General features: G+C 49.8%; 1 protein-coding gene across 4 annotated transcripts in view; it reads left to right on the top strand.

The window, feature by feature from the left end:
• PKNOX2 (PBX/knotted 1 homeobox 2) overlaps positions 1-21,081 on the top strand; it is a 252,099-nt gene that overhangs the window by 145,354 nt on the left and 85,664 nt on the right. For all 4 annotated transcript variants that reach the window (XM_045080383.1, XM_045080382.1, XM_045080380.1 and 1 more), the window contains one exon: positions 11,636-11,741. The gene's annotated coding sequence lies outside the window, so the exon portion shown is untranslated. The remainder of the gene's footprint in view (positions 1-11,635; positions 11,742-21,081) is intronic.

The raw sequence follows: 21,081 nt of genomic DNA, 5'->3' as shown, positions 1-21,081 counted from the left end.
TTGATCTCAAGAGGAACGGGAAGGTGGTACTGTGTTTGAAACCAGGGAGAAGAGGGGAGGGGATAGAATGGATTTGCACTTCAAAAAGATCTCCCTGGCTGTTTAGTAGAGAACAGATGGAGAGTATCAATACCTTAAATGGGTCATCTTAGTTTCTTGCTGTTTCCCACTTTGGTGAGTTGCCCTCTATAGAATGTGCTGGTGCTTTATGAAGGGAGATGTATCTCTCAATTCTGAACACCCAGGATTCAGCCTCAGCTCAGAACTTGCAGAAATAAACTATCATCCTTGAAATGGTGCTCCTCCCTTTTATTCTGACCACTGCAAGCCCAGCCTTCTGGTATGTAGGGGAACCCCAGCCATCCTGAGAGAGAGCTGGAGGGAAAGCAGCTAAGCTCGGGATTGGCAGAGCTGGGAAGAGGAAGGTAGGGGGTTGCAGGGCAGCCAAGGAAGCAGAAAGGTGGGAGTACCAGGGGGTAGCACGCCCTGGCACGGTCTCTTGTGCTGGGCGTGCATGCACAACGACACAAACAGGTGGGCACCCTCCACTGGCTACAAGTGGCTCTCCATTTGGCTAATGGTTCCTCTGTCCTTGGTTGTTCCAGCTTGCTGCTCTTAGAGAAGCTGCTTTTGTTTCCTTTAGGACCAGAGCTCTTCCTTTTTTCATTTCAACAATATTAATTGATCATAGCTTATCTATATGAATGCTCTCAGGGTCAACAAAACCTCCCACAGTGCCATACACACACACACACACACACACACACACACACACACACTGCCTTTGCCATTGAGCATTGTGCCTTTGTGGGAGCTAAATATGTCAACAACTGACCCATAGAAGGGAGAATGAACTAAGCATTAAGTGTAGGGCTGCCCTATGACCCCATTTGCTTGGGATGGTCTCGGTTGAAGGCTATAATTTCCGTGTAATTATTCACCGTGATCCCCTTCATTCTCAAAATTGTGCCAGTTTGGGTGATAAATTATGTGTGGTCATCCCAGCGATACGCTGGGGCTGTACAGGGTGGGGGAAGAGGGAAGCAATATTTATAGGAATTCAGGAGACATCACAGAGTAGATAATATAGAAGCTGAGTCCTTGAAGAATGAGCCCCATTCCAGCTACTACAGCGGCCGAAAGGAGCTCCCGAGGCTTGGGGAGTAGAACCAGCAAGGGCCCGGAGGGGTCTGCAGGGAAGAGGATGGGCTCAGGGTTCCTAGAACTGAGACCAGGTCGGCCAGCTTTTCATGGAACGGTTCAGCCTGTAAATATTCCAGGTGTTGTGCTGAGACGATTCAACTCTCCCACTGTTGAGGAAAGCCGCCATGGATTATTAGCAAATGAATGGGTGTGGCTGTGTTCCAATAAAACTTTATTGGCAAAAAGAGACCATCTTAGGATTTGGTGTGGGTATAGTTTGCTGTCCCCTGACTTGAAGGAGAGATGTGAAAGATAAGCCAGGGAAATGACGTTGGGGCCATGTCATGAAAGATCTCAACTACCTGACCTATTTTTTTTTTTAACAGTAAGATTTTTGAGCATAGGACTAGATCATCTTAGGTCCTAGGGGTTTGTCTGTTAGGGTTTGGAGAAAGCAAGGAACAAGAGTGGGGAAAGCAGACTGGCTCTGGGTCCAGAAACCTCCCTTGGAGGCAGATCTGTGAGCCAGAGGGCTGGGGTGCCCTGGAGAACACTGGTCCTGTCATACAGAGTCTTCCCTTTTTGTGTGTGTGTTTTTTTAAAGAACTTATTTATTTATTTGACAGAGAGGAGAGAGATCACAAGTAGGCAGAGAGGCAGGCAGGGAGAGAGAGGGGGAAGCAGGCTCCCCACTGAGCAGAGAACCTGATGCAGGACTCGATCCCAAGACCCAGAGACCATGATCTGCGCCAAAGGCAGAGACTTAACCCACTGAGCCACCCAGGCGCCCTTCCCTTTTGTTTCCCTCCCATTCTCTACCCACCCCGGGGGGGGGGGGTGTCACACTCTGATGAGCAGACAGAGCGACAAGGTGCCACCCTATCCTTTCCCTTGGAGTGAAAGCAAATAGTGACCACCTTCCCCTCCCCTCCCAGACCAGGGCAGGACTGCTGATGGTGGCAACCAGCAGCTTTGCTCCCAGAACCCCCCCATAGACTCTGGTGCCTTCACAGTATAATTATCACAGTGGACCCTTGGCTGTGGAGCTGGGAGGAGTAGTGCTTGGCCATCTGCCATCAGCCGTGTGCCCCCCAAGCCCTCCAGACTGCAAGGCTTACTTTCCCATGAATATCCTGGTAGAACAGCTTGAGATTCCCTCCCACACTGTGGGAAATCCAACTTCTCCCGAGGACCCAGGAGAGCAAGGGTGTTTGGATTCTCCTGGTCATGTCTTGCTTCAAGGTTCTGTTCCGGGAATCAGTCCTGCTCCCCTTCCTGTCTGTCTTGCTCGTGAGTTCTCCTTTGCTCTACCTGCCCACTTCCTTCTTTGCGGGCATGGCCCCTTCTCTCTCCTCCCAGCACAGAGCTGTCTCATGTACATTCTTACTAAAGATGCAGGAGCCAGGCCTCCTGGGACTCCCCACAGGCCCCAAAAACTCAGTCATCAGAAGAAATACTATTTTAATTAAAGGAAAAAAATTTTTATCAAGATCATTGACATAAATACACAGTAAACACCAGACTTTTAAATGATGACAGGATCATCATTTCTGCCTCGAATTACAATATGGTGAGGCTCCACACTCCCCACTGATCCAGGTTTCACCTCCACTACTGAGCTTTTTGACAATCCTTTGGCCTCACTCACCTAGCCCTGGTCTCCACCAGGAGAAGAGGCCTGCTGGGGGCCATGGCCCAGAGTAGGACTAAGTTAAGCTTCACAGATGAGTCAACTTCTTCAGCTCCCTCTCCCATCTGCAGAGAAGGCATCTCACTGTCCATTTTCTCCTGCACAGCCTGGCCAGCCACCGCCTTGCTGGAACCTTCTTTCTGCTCTCTTCTGCTGAGTTTCACACTTCTCTATCTTTAAGGCCCTGGCTTCTTCGTTTCCCTAGGAAGTCAGTGGGGAACTTTAAATTCCGAACACTCTACTCTCTTCCATTTACCTTTTCTGCTTTGCCCTTATTATCTGACACTGTATATTTTATTTATGTATCTTGCTATCATCTGTCCACCATTCCCATTTCCACCCTCCCCCAACCAGGATGTAAGCTCCATGAATGCTGAGATTTTCATCTTTTTTTTTTTTTTTAACAATTGTAAACAGTTCCTAGCACATAGCAGGCACTCAATAAACATTTGTTGAAAGAGCAAATAACAAATGAGTTCCCTTTTCTTTGATCTTTCCCCTCTCAGATTAGGCCCTCCTTTAGTAGCCAAAGGATGGTTACATCTTTTTCCTAAATGAAAGAACATCTGCCCTGGGCAGCCATCCTAAGCCATGCAAAAAGGCAGCAGGAGCCTTAAAATCACAGTTGTTATTTAACAAGTCCAAGATAAGCAATAGAAAAAAAATATTTTCCAGAGCAAATGCCAGGATTTTCAAGGTATGTTATACATTTTTTCCCTTTATATAGGGAGTGATATTCAAGAGATTTGAATTCTGTGTAAGTTGAATCAATACTGATTCTTTTTGCAGCCTTGGCCAAGACTCTTTAAGTCTTAGTTTTGATTATTCTATCTGTAAAATGGGTGTATTGATTTCAGCACTACCAACATCCCAAAGTTACTGTGACGCTCAAGAAAAAGCTCACAGATGTGGCTGGATATGGTTTGGGATGTATAAATCACCATGCAGACACGGAAGTGTAGGATGTCTCACTAACACTTGGCCAAGGCAGAGCAAGGGGCCTTCTGATGAAACCGTGGCAGAAGCAACCATGTGATCCTAACTTTCCCACTTTATAGATAGAGAAACTGAGGCCCAAGCAGTGGTGTGCCCAGGGTCACATCCAGAGCTAATAATACAGGAGAGTCATAACTAGAAGTCAGGTGTGCTGGTTCCAGGTGCAGTTTCTGGCCTCTCTGAGTATCTCAGTTGTTAATTCCACCAGAACAGGAATCCGGGGCTCTGCTCTGGACCCAGGTCAAAAATCACCACGAATGGAAGAGAATTCTTGACTTTCCGATATCCTTATGAATCCCAACCCTTCATCACCAGCCTAGGGAGGGAAGCATTTTAAATAAAATCCTTTTTTACCGTCCCTTCCATTTCCGACATTCATTTCTGAGTGGCATCTGAATGAGAATTTTACGGACATTTCATCTCTCGCCCTTGTTATTATTCCTTCGCTATCCTCCAGGAGCAGGTTATGACTGAAACCTCTGTGAAGCCTAAGATGTAAATCTGTGGGAGTGGGAACTTGTGCCGTGGGTGCTAGGTCACCGGGTTGGCAGCATCTCTCCACAAGCAGGGTGATCATCGCAGGAGGGAACAGGGCCCCGAGAAGGGCAGGGGGGCACAGAGAGATTAATTTTTTCAATGTCATGCTTCCTGTTCGTTCCTTAATGACTGAAATTTACATGTGTGCGGGAAAATCGCAATTTCCCCTGGAAGGCCTGAAAGGGAAAACCAGAGCCATTGGACTGTTGCAAGTGAGTGTACCCACTTACAAGGGCTCTGTACTGGTGTGACTGGGAGTCTTGTGACTTCTTATGGGGTGTGCGGCTGTGATCATGACTGGGAACTAGAGTTTGTACCTTTGTGGGTCTGTGGCCATGTTTCTGGGATTGTGGGTTTGTGTTTGTGTGTGTGTTGTCACCCTTTGTGACCATATACAGTTCAATGTGTGTGTCTTTAAAAAAAATTATTTCTCATTTCCTGCATAAATTACTCCACGTAAAAGGCCATCCGGAGCTCAGTTCCTAGCATCCTTTTTCAATAAAGCAATATTATCACAGCCTAGTCCCAAAACTAGTCCCAAGAGAGGCTTTTCCTAGATTCTTTGTCAAACAAAATGTCAGCGACTCACCAGATGATGAGAAGAAGAATCCTTCTTGTTTATTTCCCGAATGAGGCAGACCTGAAGCAGCTCAGCCTCTTTGCACCCTTTCTCTGGCTGGGAGGATCGCGGCAGGGGAGCAGGTGTAGCAGAGGGGGTCACCGTGAAGCTCCCTGGACTCTGCTCTTTCACTGCACTCTTTACCCAGCTTTGTGACTTTGGGCAAGTCACAAAGTCACTTCTCTAAGCTCAGTTACCCCTTTTAAAAACAGGGCTCATAATACCTACTTTATAGGGCCATTGCAAGAATTAAATAACAAACTGGATACCATAGCTCTTTGTAAAGAACATTTGCATGTTGTGTGTACATATCCTCGCTGAATATAGACATTTATTAATTCCTTCATTCAACAAATATTTATTGAGCATCCAATATGTCCAAAATACATACTGGGCTCTGGAGAGATATATAGGCTTGAGACACAGTTTAGGATGATATAATCTAGTGGGGTAGACGGAGTGGCAAACAGACAACCACAACCCGGTGGGCTAAGTGCTAAAAGAATAGCACAGAGAAGGTCCTACTCTTCTAGAACCATCCTTGCAGCAGCCATGTAGAGGATAGACTGGGCCACAGAGAGAAACCCAGTAGGAGCAATTGTTGAGCTAAGGTGTGGCAGAGGAACTAGAGAGGAGGAAAACGTGGTCCACTTCAGGTCGGGGCAAAAATGAATGGTTAGCTTGTGCCAAGGTACGCTTACTTTCTACTTCTGGGGCTGAGAAGGCTGTCTCAGGATGAGGTCATTCTACAGGCCTGTTGGATGAGGGAGCAGGGGCTCACTGACTGGAGCGTCAGAACCCTGGGGAAAGGAATGGTAGGGGAGTTGTCAGAGAAGGGGCTGAGCCCAGTCAAGCAGAAAGGGAGGATGGAGACATGCAGGGCTTTGCAGAGATTTTCAGAGTGCTTCCAGTGGGTCCGAAGTTTTCTCCAAGAAAGAGAATCCTGCTGGAAAAGTTAAGTAACTTCTCCAAAGTCAGGGCTGGTCTTAATGGCATTGAAAGGATGGTTCTAGAGATGGAGACCCTCTCATCCTAAAGGATGGGAATCTGGTCTCTTTGAGACCAGCCTTGTCATTCTGTAGATCGTGAGGCTTTCGCGGGGATGGGAGGGTTCAACAGCCAGAGCGGTCAGAGAATGAGATCACAGTGTCAGGTCCAGGCTTTTGTGTACAATGATGAAGACTGATGGTGTTGGTGATGATGAACAGAATTCAAAGGGTGAAGGGTTTGGACCCACCTAGCAAACCCATGGCCAGGCTGGAACGAGCTGCCATGCTTCCTTGACTCATTCACCCCACAAGGCAGTGAGAGTGGCCTTGGACACTCACAGATGTCTGCCCTAGGAGAGGTGCCTGAGGGTCCTTCCATCACCACACTCAGGCCAGAACAGGCTCTGGGGTGGGTGGGGGGGCTCCAGGGTGGGAACAGGCTCTTTCAAGGCTCTTAAGCCAAAGGAGACAGTGACTCTGATGTTTTTTGCATTTTTTGTATTTTTAAATATAGAATGGGGCAGCTTTTTCAGAGTGGGCAGAAAACGGGCCTTTGGTGCGTTCCTCTAGCCAGAGATTTCAGAGGCCCAGGGCTCACCATTGTGCTAGTCACCTGCAAAAGTTATGCGCTGGCAAAACAGGCAAAGGTGTTCTCTGGGGAAGCCTGCCTGTCCTTGTCAGAGGGTGGCCTGGTTTAAAGCTTGGAAAGGCAGGGAAGGGCCTGACGAGAGCCAGAGAACCAGGGAGGGAGGCTGCTGGATCTCCCGGAGATCTGGTAGGGACAGATGGGACTTTATCTTCAAGATGACACTTCTGCTTCCTCCTTTGTCCCTGAAACATCTGGGCCATCAGGTCACATAGGGCCCCCGCCTTCCCATCCATCCATCTCTGTCTGTTTCTGTCTGCCCAGGCTGCCTGTTAAGTAAGCCTAAGTCCCGGGCCTAGGGCAGTAGTGTTGCAGGCCGCACACTAGCCTCTAGAGGAGAGGGATTTCACAGGACCCCAAGAGGAAGGGTGGTGTGTTTCTCTGGCCAAGATGGAAAAAGGCACACTCTGGCCCCTCCCTCAGGCAAGGGAGATGTGAGTGGAGGGACAGCATGCCCGGCTAGGACGGGTGGCCACAGCCCCCAGGGCAGTCTCCTCCTGGCACCCCCAGCCCCAGACTATCTCTCCTCCTCAGCACTCTCCGTCATGTGCATTGCCCTCCTTATGCTCAGAGCAGTTGCTGGCAGTGACAGAACGGAGATTACAAGCTGAATTTCTGTCTGGAAGCTTTCCCCAGGCGGTTGGGAAGCAGGTAGTTGTCAGTTCCAGGAAAAGAGAAATCCTTGTATATTGCAACCCTGAAGGGGTGCTCCGTGGGGGCATGCTGGTGTCGCCTCAGACCATCCCACCTCCCTTAGATGGGGCCCGATTAGTGCCTGCATAGGGGCAGGCCAGCTTCTCTTCTCTACTATCGTGTGGGTCCTGTCTGAGGGGCTCTGGAGCCTCAGTGCCACGTTCAGGGTGGCGTCTGGGGGCAGAGGTAAAGCTAGAGCAGAGAGAGAAAACAGAAAATCACGTGGCTGCAGCAGGATATGGAGAAGGAGCTCCGGCTGAGCCTGGGTGGCTCAGTCAGTTAAGTGTCTGCCTTCGGCTCTGGTCATGATCTCAGGGTCCTGGGATGGAGTCCCACATCAGGCTCCCTGCTCAACGGAGAACCTGCTTCTCCCTCTGCCTGCTGCTCCCCCTGCTTGTGCTCCTGCTTGTTCTCTCTCTCTCTGACAAATAAATAAATAAAACCTAAAAAAAAAAAAAAGGAAAAAGAAAGGACACAATTAGAGGCTGAAGGAGCCGGCAGGCAAGGCTTGCACCCTTCCTCTCCCTGACCCGGACCTCTCTTTCCCCACCCCTGCCACTGTGGACTTTGGCGGAGGTGTGGGTGGTGTGGCCGACAGCCAGAAGCAGCAGCCACCACACATCGGAGGGTACAATTGTTTCCTTATTATCTAGACTGTGAGCACCTCGAAGGCAGGGAGAATGTGTGTGTGTGTGTGTGTGTGTGTGTGTGTGCATGATCTTTTATGCCTAGACCTCAGTATGCGGTAGGTTCATAATATGTGGAGGCTCAATTGAAGCAATGTTCCTCTGTCCAAAGAGGTGGCAGAGGGCAGGAAGGAAGCGTAAAAAGCTCCCCAAGAAGAGAGCTTTCATTTGCCAAGTTGGCCCCAGACACCTGGGAAATGAGGCAGGGGAGGCTGACACCCCCAGAGCTCCCAGGAAAGGCCCACCTGACAACTGAGGGCACATCCTCCTCTGTTTTTTTCTGGCAGCAACGTTTACTCAGCACTTAGTACCACAAGCACTCCCTTTGAATGGGTAAGAAATATAGGAGCAAAGACCAGGGGCAAGGTTGGAATCACAAACTGTCAATGTCTGGAATCAGAAGACATGCCACTCACTGGCTGTTTTTTTGAGGTAAGCCCAGGACCCGACCTTCCTAAGCCTCATTATCCACATCTATAAAATGGGAACAACCACCCGGAAAGAAAAAGGAATCTCCCATACATTGCAGATAGGATGTAAATCGGTGTGACCTTCCTGTAAGTAATTTGTAAAAATTTTTTAAAAGTGAACATTACCGGGGCACCTGGGTGGCTCAGTGGGCTAAATCCTCTGCCTTTGGTTGAGGTCATGATCTCAGGGTCCTAGGATCAAGCCCCACATCGGGCTCTCTGCTCAGTGGGGAGCCTGCTTTCTCCTCTCTCTCTGCCTGCCTCTCTGCCTACTTGTGATCTCTGTCTGTCAAATAAATAAATAAAATCTTAAAAAAAAATAAAAAGTGAGCATACCTTTGGATTTGGCAGCTCCACATCTAGAAGCTTATTCTAAAACAATGATCAAGTCTGGGGCATAATTCAGCTATAAGTTTGGACATTACTTATGATAGCAAAATCTGGAAATAATCTAGACAACAACTGATAGAAATCTGGCTGAATAATTATAGTACATCCGTAAGTGGAATGCCATTTAGCCACTAAGATTGTAATGCATATTTTCCTTATATGCAAAGGTGTTTGTATGTTACAAATATAAAAAACTGACTACAGAACAGCCTATATAGTGTGATACTATTTTTAAGAAAGAGGAGTTTTATTCTGCATATTAACTCTGGTTATCTTTGTCTTGTGGGATAACAACTAACTTAAATTTTCTCCTTCTTATTTATCTATTTTGCCCTAATCAGCATATATTGTTTTGTAATGGCAATGGAAATGAAGTTGTATTAAAATAATAACCTTTAGAGGTTGCTTTAAGAGTTAAAGGAGACACTACATGTGCAAGCTTTTGGTGAACTGAGAAATTACGGGGATAAGACAGAGTCTCTGCCCATGAAGAGCTTACAGTTTGGAAAGAGATGAAAAATACATAAGATAACTATAGCATGGAACAGAATGTGGCAAAAGCTTCCAGGGAATGATAAACAGCGTGTTACTTGGAAACACAGATGAGGTAAAATTACTTGTGGTTCTAGAGGAAAGAACCAGAATGTTTGAGTTGAAATACAGGACTGGGGCCGCAGGAGAAGTGGGAAGCTGTGGGATGGGTTTGGAGAACAGAAAATGCTAGCGTTTGGAGGGAGGGTGGAGAGCCTGTGGGTAATGGAGAGGAGTGGGGCAGGGCGGTTTGGGGCCAGACTTCAGATACCCTGAAGGCTGCACTTGGTAAAGTGCCATCAGTGAACCTCTGCTGGTGTCTTCTGTGAGCAGGGAGTCCCTGAAAGTTCTGGGGAAGGAGCTGACATGGCAGCAAACCCCTGAGGGATAGCAAGGTCCTGCCTTGTATGGGGCCCGGGATTGGTGCAGAGTGAGGGCGTCTGCCTGGAAAGCTCAGTCTGGAGGCAGCTGACAAGCCGAAGAGGTGAATTGTAGGTGACAAGGGGCCTGGCAGGCATGGCCAAGGACAGGGCCCATGCTTGGTTGTGTCACTGGGCAAGGAAAGGAAGGAGGACCATTTTCTTGCCCTGATGGGAAAGGGATGGAAAGTGGTGGCAGAGTGAAATGAACAGGACACCTCTCCTGGGTTTGCTGCCAGGGGCCGGGGGATAGACAACCGGAAGCCATTCACAGAATTCACCCACAGCCCCGGGGACAAGGAACAGGCTGGGAGTATGCGGAGTGGGACACGAGTAATCTGGTGCTCAGGACATACTCTTCCTCGGTTGGTCCTGATCCCTTGGACCTCTCTGTGTGGCTGCCCCAGGACTGGCCGTGGCCAGGGGAGGGTGGGGGGCACCTGCCCCTCCTGCTGCTCTGAATGTATCTCTATTCCTCAGTTCCCCTTGGGAGGAGTCTGGGGTGTGGGCAGAGGGTTGGTGTTAACCCAGGAAGCTTTTGTTAATGGAAATTCATTCACCAACCTCGCCATCTTGGAAGCTTCTCTCAGCTCATCCCTCCTTATAGCATACCCCAGCTCACTCTTTCATGAAGGTGAGAATCCATACCCGGATGCTGTGTCTCTGCCATCCCCAGCCCCAGTGGTGCCCGTGTTGGTGAGCACGCGTGCCTGCGCGCGTGCGCGCGCGCACACACACACGCACACTGGAAGGAAGGCAGGAAAATCTTGTTCAGGCGAATGTCTAAGCTTCCGTTTCCCCACTGCAGCTCCAAGCCCAGGCCACTGTTTAGCTCCTCCTGTTGTCATGTCGCTGGTTAATTACATTCTTTACTGAGGTGCAAATGTGTTTTTACAAGGAGACTAAGATGGTGTTAACTAGGAAGGAACTGTGAATGTTAAAGATGCATTTACCTCTGGTTGCAAAGCTGGGGCTCTTGGCTGGAAGTGCTCCCCTAAGCTGTCCTGCAAATGCACCTGGGCATCAAGCTGCCCTCCTCCCTTCTCCGTCCCGTAACCCTGCCATCCTAGCCCCAAACGTAGCCTCCTTGGGGTTAAATTAGTAACTCAATCCATGAGGAGAAAACCAATGTGTGTGTCTGGGAAGTGTCAGGCCAGGCCTTAGAACAGTGCAGACCACCGACCTTGGTTTCTGGACGTCTTGGTTCATTTCGAATACTGAGAACCAAAATAATTCACTTCGATCTAAACATCAATCAGTAAGTAGTCCAGCCAGAGCCGACTTTAAGCCAAGGCTGTCCTTCACTGCCCATCTCTGTTTGGGGTCCATTGCCCTCCTGATTCTTCCTCCCTGCTGCCCACAGGTCCCCTTCCCCCTTACCTGTTAACGTTTCCTCAGAACCCCAGCCAAAGCCTGCCGCTGGAAAAGGGCCCAAGACTCAGCCACACATCTGAACGTGATGGCTACTCTTCCTTTGAGCTTCCTACAGTTTCAAAGAAGTAGGCAGCTCCTCACTAACTAGGGCCCAAAATCTCTCAGACTTGCCCGCACTCTCGGGGAGAGAGGGCCACGTGTGCAACTGGTATCAGGAAACCAGGCGGGTGACCACAGTGTGCTGCAACTGTGTGACAAGGACGTGGGCTCTCAAATGACTCAGTGGGCCTGAGCAGCCACACTGCGGAGAAAAACTGGCATCGTAAACATGGCAGGGGGTTCTGTGGAGGAGATGGCATATATCCCTCAGAGCCAGAGCGGGTGCCCCCTTGGTTTCTGATCACCCGGGGCCTCTAATCCCTTCTGAAAGCTGCTCTGCCCTTTTTTTACAGGTGCTGGGGCGCTAGCTGACAGGAAGAATTTCTGGCCCAGCTGGGAGTGAGAAGAGGGAGTGAGTCTCCTGAGGGCCATCCTCGAGTCGCCAGGATCACCCAAACAGTAAGAAATGCTTCTCCATCCTTAAACACATAAGTAAACCCTGCAGGCAGATGATCTTTTCTCCTGGAAACTTCGAGAAGCTGCCCATCCCATTAGCTGGCTCGTAGCTTATATAAGCTGGGAACCCACAATGCTGTATTGTTTTTACGTTTTTCCTCCTCAGCTCCTTGAGGACGGGGCCAGAGCTGTGCCTCATCCCTGCGCTCCTCTCTTTTCTTCTCCGTAGTCTGGGAACAATGAAGTGTTGTGGACGCAGATAGTTGGGCTGCTGCTTCCACCCACCATGACCATAACCATCGTATAACCTTCTGGAGCAAGCGTTATCACTTAAGAATTGCCTGGGAGTCTTTGTTAAGAGGCACTACCTGGGCCTCGCTCCGGAGTGTCTGCTTTTCTAAGCCGAGGTTAAGACCAGGAGTCTGCACCCCAAGTGTTTTTGATGAGCACAGAGGAAACTGCATCCCAGGTGTTTCTGATGAACTCTGAGAAATAGTTCTTTAGAGCCTATAAGGCATTTTGAATGGAGACTCTCATTTAATCCTCTTATCAGATAGGGTCTTTTAAATCCCCTTAAGTAACTTCATGATCTCAAAGACATTAAGTACCAGTATAGGCAGGGATTTAGAAATCCAGTTTTCCAAAACAACCCCTCTTTCTTTCCAGTATGCCACGATAAGGACTGGATCTGTTGTGGTGAGACTGGGCCCCGACTCCAAAGGACGCTGCCCAGGACTTCATGTAAATTTCCCTGCTGTCTCAGGGCTGCTGTGACCTTACGGGTCATCAGCTTTCATTTTGGGGGCAGTCATTGCCCAGTTCCTCCCAAAAGCTGGTTTCCCCGGAGAGAGGGAGAGGGAGACAGTACTGGAGCAGAAAGGTGAATGTTCCTGGGGGCCAGCTCTCCAAGGTAGCCAGGCCACAGGTATTCTGGGGGGAACATGGGCAGAACTGGCCCCTCAGTGCTCATCCTGGTTCCTGTGCCTTCTGGCCATTTGGGGAGCTCTGTGTTTTAGGGGTAGGGAGGTGTGGGGAGCATGCTGAAGCCTGCTATGGCTCCTAGAGGTAAAAGCCAGAGAAAAGGGCCTATGTAGGGAGCTCAAGTCTTCACCCTAAGTGTGAATTCTACAATGCCCATTTCTGGGACAGAGATCTCTACAGATGATAGTGGTGGTGAGGCCTTAAAGAAGATGGGAAAATGATATAAATAAATCAGAGAGAGAGAAAAGAAAGAGAAAAAAGAGAGAGGGTCAGAAACTCCCGGTGAACCCATGTGGACAGGTGTCGCTGCCAAGTCTGGTGGCTTTCCCTGGGCCTGGTCATTGTATTGAGAGCCCAACTGCTCTCCTCGCCAAGACTGCAGGAGCTCAAGTCCCAACAGGCCAGACCAGCCCGGGAGAATGGAGGGGGCTCTGGCCTCCTCCATTGTGCTAGGTTGAAGGGAAGGATGGAAATGGGTTGAGGGACTGCTCACGCCTGCCTGCCAAGGGTCGCATCTTTCCATAGAATGGAAAGTTTCCGTGGATGACTTAGAGCAACCTCATAGAGCCCTCTGACATCCCCCTCCCTCTCCCTCCCCATTCCTCCCCCGTCCCCCCACCCCTCTACTGCCCCCCGGACTATCTTGCTGAGTGCCAGTCTGGTCTGTTCTGGGGACTAAACACAGTTGACACCATTGCTGGGATTGGTGCAGTCGGCAAGGACAATTTTTGCAGCTAATGCTGGAAGGGTGGTAATCAGAGGAGCCGCCAGCTGTCTCACTTAAATTCTTAGCTCTCTCGCTCTCTTTTTTTAAAATCGTTTTGCTTACATAATCCACCCCCTTTTTATTTTCTAATTCTCTCCTTGCAAAGCTGGCACCAGAGGGGAAGGGCTGGGGCGGAGGGGGTAGCAATTACACATCAGTTTGGGGAGCATTTACATTTTGCAATTACAATTTAAAAATAAGCCTCGTTAATGAGCTCCACGTGTCAACGACAAACCCTAACTGACATACTCTCCTGGGCTTGCCTGCCTCCCCCTGAAGTCAGAGGCTCGGTGGAGGCAGAGGTACCTAGGGAGACACGGGCGAGGCCGGGGGCAGCATCGGAGGGCCCACAAGAGCCGTCAGTGTGCCATTGAGGTTGGTGGAGGACAGGTGTGGGGCTGGGCACCTCAAAACCTAGAATTCAGCACTCCAGCTTCCCTCTCTTCCCTGCACTCACGCTCCGTCTCAGCCCATCTCCCTCCGAGAGCTGACACAGCAGGACCTTGTGTCCTCAGCTGTGAGAAAGGGAGCTTCCACTGCCGGTACCCTCCAAGGTGGGAATTTTCCGAGCCCTGTAGAGCAAACATCACACCTAGTCCCCAGGAGCCAGCCAGCCAGTGTGCCTGGATACTCCTGGACTGGGTAGAGGGACTGATCACACAGGCAGGGAAGGGAACACAGGAAGGGACCAGGATTAGTCGCATCGCAGTTGGGGAAGGACACGTCTCCTCTTATAGTTGGCTATCCTATATTTCATGAAGCCCTCTGATCTCTTGGGCTGGGACTTTGGAACCAGACACATCCACATTCAAATTCTAGCTCTGCTCTTCCTTGGCTGTAAGGTTTGGGGCAAGTTAAATAACTTGTGTTTTCTGACTAGCATTGTCTTTATGCAATTGGGATAAGTGTATTTACTTTAGACGTCATCTTTGAGGATTAAATGAGATGATATAGGAGAAAGCATCTCATCCAGCAGCCGGCACAAGAAATGTCCCGTAAAGTTCAGCTCCTCACCATGCCCCTCCCCAGGAGCCCCAACATGCTTCCTCCTGCCCCCATTTCCAGCCACCAGGGACACTAAGGAAGGGCAGTCTGGTCTGATTTTGCCCCGTCTCCCCTTCAAGTCAAGCCATCTGTGCCCTGAGCAACTCCTGAAGGGGATCCCCCGACCCCCTTCCACTCACACCCTGGCCAGCTCCCTATAGGATTTTCTGCAGAGCCTTGGCCTCAGGCCTCCGTTCCCGCCCTCCACTTCTCAGGGGCTGGCTCCGGACTCCGGCTTTCAACAGCCCAGTTCTCTCTTCTGGACAGAACTTCAACAGAGTGACCTTTTATCAGGCCCCACCTCTGTGCTTTCTTCTGTGAAATGAGGGAGGTGGGCCAGGCGCTCTCTGAGTCTTGACTTCTGTAAGGCTCCAATGCTCCCTCCCCAGAAGCTTCCACGGGAAAGGCTTTCATCTCCTGAGCAGCCTCATCCAGGCCAGGCTTGGGGCTGACCACGTATCATCAAAAACTGACATGATACTTGAAACAGATATAAAATTGCTCTTCCCTGTGGCAAAACCAGAGACGTATCTTACACAAATCCGAGACAAGGAGGACTTCCAAAAGCAGGCCCCTTGACATAGGGCGGAGAACACAGAAAGGAAGATAATCTCACTAGTTCAGGTGCTTAGGCAAACCGTTGTGAAATAGCATGTTGTACAAACTGTTCTAAGAACTTGCTTTTTTAACCTAGGCTCTGTAATGGACAGCTTTTCAGGTCAAAATAGGTTGACTCCATTGTTTTTAACCACCGCATAGTATTCTCCTCTGTGGACGTTTCATTATTTATTTTAGGAATTTTTTAAATTAGAAGTAAAGGGCACATGAGGGAAAAACAGTGTAAGAGATATAAAATAGAAGAAAAAGGGTCCCTTCTTTCCCCTACCTCTACCCACAAGGTCCAAATGACCCAAAGTTAACTACAATTAACAGTCTCTGATTTTAATTATTTGGTGGCTGGTGTTTCCTGTGTTGTGTTATGTAATATACTTGAATACCTCTTTCTTAATTTGTGTATTTATCTATTCACTCCTTGCTATGCAAGCTGGGGAAATTAGCATGTATTCTCCCCTTCCAGTTTGACTTAGTTTGATAATTTTTATTAAACCATATTTGCTACTATGTTTGATGTATAGTATTATATAGAATATAGTGTGTCTATATATTACATGGTATATATTGTATAGCACATAGTGATTTATATCATGAACTCTATGTTATGTGTAGTCCGGATAATACCAGCTTTATAGAGTTATAAGATGTACAGTCTCACTGTAGCTCCCTCTGCATTCCTCGTACAGGTAGATTGTAGGATAGAAATATTATCTGACCACAGAACTAAATAGTGTGATTTGACCAGGGGAAAGGAAATGGAACGGTCTGTTGTGACAACTTGGCCGCTGCAGGAGAATCTTCTGAGCACCCCCGCCATGTACCGCCTGTCCCTCCCACCCCCCCACCCCTCCAGCTTGCTCCCTCCCACTGGCTTCCGCTGGACCGCCACCATGTCTTGCGTGGACACTATTCTCTTTGTCTAATTCCTCTGTTTTACTGAAATACCACCTCTAATTATTTTGATAGGGATGAGTGGGAAATAAACTCTGAGTTCTTACGTGTCCAAAACAGACTTTACTTTGCCTTCAAACTTGATTGATCTTCAGATAGAGCTCAAAATCCCATGTGCAAACCCTGTTCCTCTTAGGTTTCAAAGACATTATTTTACTGTCTTCCTATTTCTGATTTTGCAATGAGAATTTAGGGAAACTTTCAGTTTGCTTTTCTTTTGCAAGTTCAAAAACGTCACCACTGTGTGCTAAGGCTTGAGATTTTGTTTGCTCCTTTTTTTCATTACCCCTACTCACGCCCTGGGGCCACTTTCCATCTGAAGTCATCTGTCTTGCTTCAGCTCAGGGAAATGGTCATTTCATTATTTCTTTGCTTATCCTGCTCACTTGTCTCTGTTTGCTCCTGGAACATCCATTGCCCAGCACAGAGCCTGGTGCATAGTAGATGCTCAGTTAATGCTTACTGAAGTTATTGCTTGGGACCTAGATTCTGCTTAGGTCTCTATTATCAACTCACTGCGTGGACCTGGACAAGTTTTCTCATTTGAACAGAGAGGTCAGACCTCATAAGTGCTCTGGAGGCTTCCACTCTGTGGGTCCTCTGGCAATCTGTCCTGGAGCTTTGAGTCCCTGCCAATCCTGGGACTGGGGAAGAAGCGAAAGTGAGAAGTGAGAGGAAGGCAGAAGGTGGACAGTAAGGCAGCCACAGCGGCCAGCCTCTTGAGATGTACATTTCCCTGAACCTTTCATCGGTTCAGCAACCCCAGCCCGTCCCCCATGGGGACCTCTCTCCTTGACCTTCCCAATCATTCTTAAATGGGCCTCCTTTCCTCTTCATCTCTGCTCCCTATATCTTCTCAGCTCACCTCCACACAAAGCTCCCATTAGTGAAATAATCCTGACCATGGCAAGTGTCTCATTAAGTGAGATTTTTTCTTTTCACTTTTATGAATCCCAGGACAAAGAGACAGCAGACTTCCCTCCGCAATCCTGCACAGCAGGTGCTCCGACCTGAGACAGCCAGGCCCTAAAAAAGAGAGGAAAGATGAGAAGTCCCTACCAATAGATAGCTCGGCTCTGCCCCAGCTTGGGCTACCTTGTACCCTGGGGGAGGCATCTTGGATGAGAATTCCCCACTTGCTTCTCGTCCCCACCCTGGAGACTGGCTCTGGGAACAGACACCTCACACACAGCTCCCCTGACTGCCCAGACCAATCTGCTCTGGACAGAACCTCTAGATCTGGGAGCCAAGATGATTTGTTCCTTTTCCCTGAGAGGGCCAGACGCTGGAAGATCCAGGTTCACAAGGGCTCAGATCCCAGAAGATCATTCTCTGTTCTAAGTCAGAACATCCTAATTGGTCCCTAAGAGCCAGAGTCCACCGTCTTCTCTCTTCTTGCATCTCCTGTCCTTGCTCTGCCATGGAAAGTGGCATCCCCTCTTACTGGAGAGAGAAGAGGGGCAAGTGAAAGGGCCACAATTTTGAACGTCAAGTCCACAAAGATTCTGTACCGAAGGCAGGCATGCGAGCTTAACGATAGAACACGAGTTGGCACTGCGAAAAAGGCAGTATTAAGATTCGAGGTGAGTTCTAACTTTCAGACAAACCACGAGTATTCAAAGAGTCTGCTGCTAATATGAAACACTTCTCCTCGGTGCCTGAGTGCAGCAGAAAGGGCCAGGAGATGACTAAAGGTTTCCTTATTAGAAGCCTGAGAACTACAGCCCCCTTTCCAAGGCTGGGTTTGAAGGGGCTGGGCTTGGCAGGGGGACAGGCAGGAGCCTGTGGGAAGGAGAACACAGCTGTGGTCCTCTGCACTTTGTTTAGCAGCTACCTGCTCAGGAGGCTGTGGGTAACAACCCCGCCCCCAGCCTGTAGAGATGACCTAACTGGTCCCCCATTCGGACCACTGCCCAGAATCCATCCGGGCTGGAACAGGAAGAAGGTGGGAAGGAGAGGGTGCACAGGAAGGGACTTCTGCAGGGGGAGAAAGCTAGGACTTGGGGAGCTATGACAAGAGATGGGCTACCCCCCTAAGGATGGGCTGCCCCAACTTGAAAAACCATCGCTGTGCAACTGGACAGGCTTTCCAAAGCTGGAGCCAGGTGCCTCCGAGCCTGTGAGTCATGGGCACACTTCCCTCCAGAACAGAGACTTCTCTGCCGCTGTGGGTGGTCCTGGGAAACCAGGGGCGGGTGGGGAAAGAAGTCCAAGCCGAGACATCCATGGAGAGCAGACGGCCCTCAGACTGCACACTCCCTTCCAGCCCACCCCGGCCTGGGGGTGGGGGGGCCCACCTGGGCCGCTGCAGGGCCCCACAGTCCTGGCTGACAGGACAGAGACGCTGACGGAATCCCAGTCACCTGTGAGTCAGAGCCCCGGCCCCAGTGCCACGGGGTGTGGGGTCAGGGCCCTGGCTTGCCCCACTTTAGCACGGCACTAGTTCCCGGACTCTGACTCCCAGACAGCTAATGCACACGATCGAATTCCCCATTACACATCACCCCTTCGGTGCAGACTTCCCCCACGGATTTCTGTCATTTCATATGCATCCTTTAATTGTGTTCCCTCCCTTCCTGATGGAAACCCCAGTACAGCGAGTGGACAGTGGAGACTCAAGATAAGCCTCTCTCTCTATTTTTTTTTTTAAGATTTATTTATTTATTTGACAGAGAGAGAGAAAGAGAGAGATCACAAGTAGGCAGAGAGGCAGGCAGAGAGATGGAGGAAGCAGAGCCCCATGCGGGACTCCAACCCAGGACCCTGAGATGATGACCTGAGACAAAGGCAGAGGCTTAACCCACTGAGCCACCCAGGCCACCGAGACGAGCCCCTCTTTCAGCTTCCTGTTCCCCGTCTTTGTCTCCGTGGCATGATGGGCATGAGACCCCTACTTCTCGCTACCAGCACCACTACCAGGGTTCCCTCTTCCACTCACTTTTGTGAAATAACAGCAGCAAACTGTAATGAAATATTTAGGTAACTGTGGACCCACGCAGCTGTCCGAAGCTGCTGGCGGGAGGGGCTGCCGAGGGGGGGGGCCTCCATCCACAGGGGCGAACGAAGCCGCGTGCCTTAACGGGGCTGCGCATGCCCAGGGTGGATGGCTATCACAGAATTCACGGAAATCCAGGACGTGGGGAAGCGCTTTAGATGGTACGACCCAGTTGGTAGCTTGTCTCCACAATCACTTTTGCCTCTTCTGTACTTCTCCCACCTGCTGAGGGGGGGCTCACTCCTCTGGCGTTCCCCTCCTCCACCCTGAGACTTGTAGGTTAAACGTTCAGTTGCAGACAGCAGACCATGGGTCACATTGGAAGACCTCCTCAGTGGCTCCGAGCCTCAGTTTTCACGCCGGTGAATGGGCACAGCCCTCCTGCTTACACCAGGCAGTGGCTGGGAAAAAGACACAAGGTTATCTGCATCAGAAACTTAGCAAAATGCCTGGGGCCTAGGGAAAGCTCAATAAATAGCAGCCGTTATTCGGTCCATTTGCCATCTCACTCCCCTCAAAATTTGCTCCCCGGACACAAACTCACTCTCCGCGAGGTGTACATGACTGCTGGAATTGGAAGAGCTCTGTTTTCCAGATTTGTTTGTTCCTTTCACATTTTAACAGTAAGCCAAAGAAATTAAATTGTAACTGTGTACATATCCAAGTCCCATAAGGAGATAGAGCTTGTGAAATTGTACGGCAGAGGATTTCTGTCCCCTAACACGGAAACGTGAGGAAGGGCCATGATCTTGTCTACCGAAGAGCACAAGGTTCCGTGGGCGAGATGGGGCATGCGGGTGGGAAGCAGATCCCCCACGACACAGAAACACACATAGTGATCGTTCATGCTTCCGTGCTGTACTTCTGCTTCAAGGAAGAGTAGAGTTTTGAGCAAAATTTTGATGAAGGAAAGGACACGAGAGTGTAATACAGAGACCTTAATGGCAGATGAGACGCACAGCAAAAAGCATGGAGGAAAACTTTCATAAGGTGATAGAGGGCGTTTCTGCTCTGCTGGGGCTGGAGACCGGTTGGCAATGCCCAGGAATGGGCTCACTGCCCAGCATCACTTTGTCTTTCGCACATGGCGGCCATCATCCTCCCTTCCCTGGGGCTCCCCCGACCCTGACAGATGAGAAACACAGAGCCAGTGTCCCCGCTGTCATTCCAAACAGCCATGAGGACCAAGCATGAGGGAGGCTCCTGGGCAGCCTTTCCTCCCTGAGCTGACCTTGTCGCTATGGACGCTCCTCGGTCTCCCTCCTTTTTCTCACAAGCTCCCCTGGGCCACCCCAAAGGCCTAGGGAGGAAGGACATCCATTAGCTGGGGGAGGAAGTATCAGGGACGAGTGGCTTTTCTGTGATAAACTGAGCCCAGAGAGCCACTTGCTTTAACAGCCCTGACTCTTGAGCGTTTTTTTCTGGAGGCAATTTTTTAGAAAACAGAACCACCTATCATCCAGCCAGAGGACGTGGTATCTTCCTAAGAGAGAAAAGGGGCCCAGCTGACCCTCCTTGGAGCATCTGGTTCCAGCAGAATCTGAGAGCATCACAAGGGACAGATGGACTAAGAATCAGGGTCCCTTATCCCTATAGATGCCACCGCCCGCCCCAGTCCTGTGGCTCCAGCCCCCTCCCTGCCCACCCCTGACTTCCCTCCTCTCTCCAGCTCCCCGGGAGTGCCGTTCTCCCAGTGTGCCTGCCTCGGAGAAGAGAAAGATTTCTGAAAGGGAGGGAGGCAGATAGGGCAGCAGGGAGATGGCTGCTTGGCTCCCTCCATCTGGGCTTCCCAGCATCTGAGCTGTTCCTCTGTCTCTGCTGAGTTGTGAGCCTCAGGGGCCCAGCCCGTGTTGTTTTCTCAGCTCTGTTCCCGAGCAGCGGCTGCCGTCAGCTCTTGACAAATAATAATAAACCTGGGAATCAGGTTTGTCGAGGGGGATTTCGGTCCCTGGGTTCATTTTTAGATTTGTTTCTCTCTCTCTCTCTCTCTC

Source organism: Mustela putorius, unplaced genomic scaffold, assembly GCF_011764305.1.
Source record: "Mustela putorius furo isolate JIRA1106 unplaced genomic scaffold, ASM1176430v1.1 tig00000460_pilon_pilon_pilon, whole genome shotgun sequence".
Lineage (NCBI taxonomy): Eukaryota > Metazoa > Chordata > Mammalia > Carnivora > Mustelidae > Mustela > Mustela putorius.
Note: the sequence above shows the minus strand (reverse complement) of the source record. Positions and strands in the feature narration are given on the sequence as shown.